Consider the following 1,626-nt stretch of genomic DNA (forward strand, 5'->3'; position numbering starts at 1 on the left):
TAGCGAGAAGGATTTACATAGAACTTTCGCAGGTACTGTCCAACCCGAACTAGACTTATTACGAAATCAGCCTATATCGAGCAGTACAACGGGAATATAAATCCACAGTTACATCCCACCGCCTCTGTGATCCTGGGCGGCTGCTGCTTTTTTGCCGCATAGTGCACGTAATCATCCCTGTAGCTAAAAAAACACCGCTAATTAATCACTTGTGGTTTTTTTCATGTGATGGATGTCTGCATGGCACTGCATTAATGTTTCTCATGTTCGTCCCTTGTGCAGTAATTTTTTATTTTTAAAATTATAAAAGACATATTTTCTAAACCGCATGTCGAAATTCAGATCCGATTTCACCATTGAAACTCTCGCGACGTGCTCTTTAAAAGTAGATCTTGCATGGGGATGTTTCGACAAACTAGTTTTCCTGCCAACTAAACATCAATGTGTATGCAATTAGACCATATTGCCGCGTCAACTGAGTATATATGTGTGTAACTAATCCTGCTAACTAAATATCAATGTGTGTGCAACTAGACTACATTACCGCGTCGATTGCGCATATGTGTGTGTGCAACTAGTGTCCTGCCAACTAAATATCAATGTCTCTGCAATTAGACTACATTACAAGCCAACTGAGCATATGTTTGTGCAACTAGTCTTTCTGCCAAGAGTGAAGTCTATTTTGAACCTTCAGGTTGTAGAACTTGTCGGAAACGAACCTCCACCTTCAAATCCCTGAGCCTATACCCTGTCCTCATTAATCCCGGTCAATCTCGACCCTAGACCTGTTTGGCGCGCAGGGAAACTATCTATCCCGTCCGGGATCACAGACTACCCTCACTGACATCCCTGCCCCACATATCATGTTCATCTTCATCCTGGTTCTCTGTGCGTGTGCTTCCCTTGTTTGGGCGCGTGTTGGTGGAGAGTCCATAGGAGGCCGACGGCAGCGCTGCTTCCTGAGCGGTGCAACAGGACCATTCCTTCCCTCCGGCGAGATGGCAGTGGGGCGATCTCGGCAGTGACGAGCAAAGATCTACAACTCTGACTTGCATCGATACGGAGCTCTGCGGCAACGACCGGTGGTGTTGGGTCGGCTGGAGATCGTGTGCGCATCTCTGTCTTGGACGATAGTGTCGGCAGAGGTGACGTTGGCCCTATGACGGCGATCATGTCGGCTCCTGAGGGGAGCGCACCGGCGTGTCGATCCTCGCCGTGTAGCTCGAACCACTTCCGCCAAGCTCAGCTCACCATCTTTCCTGGTGAATGGCAGTATGGCACAAGAAGAAGTCGCAAAAGGACGTACTAGTACCATCCCAATGAGTGTTTGATAGCAGAACCCCGAGGTGTCGATCTGTTGCCGCTCTCCATCAAGCTCTAGTTCCTACCATGGTGACGATGATCTCGGGGCGCACTTCGGCAGGGAATGAGACAACCCGGACGTGTGAGCGCACATGGAGCATAACAAATAAAAAGACACTTAGGGGCCACAACTCAAATCCTATTTTTTGCTGGCCGCCGTCGCAGCTTTATAGCACCCACACACATGACAGTGCCGAACAGAGATCCTCTTTGCGTCTTCGTCCTCGGCCACAGGAAACAGAGGCAGGCAGGAGGAGATCACAG

Source organism: Triticum dicoccoides, chromosome 1B, assembly GCF_002162155.2.
Source record: "Triticum dicoccoides isolate Atlit2015 ecotype Zavitan chromosome 1B, WEW_v2.0, whole genome shotgun sequence".
NCBI classification, from domain to species: domain Eukaryota; kingdom Viridiplantae; phylum Streptophyta; class Magnoliopsida; order Poales; family Poaceae; genus Triticum; species Triticum dicoccoides.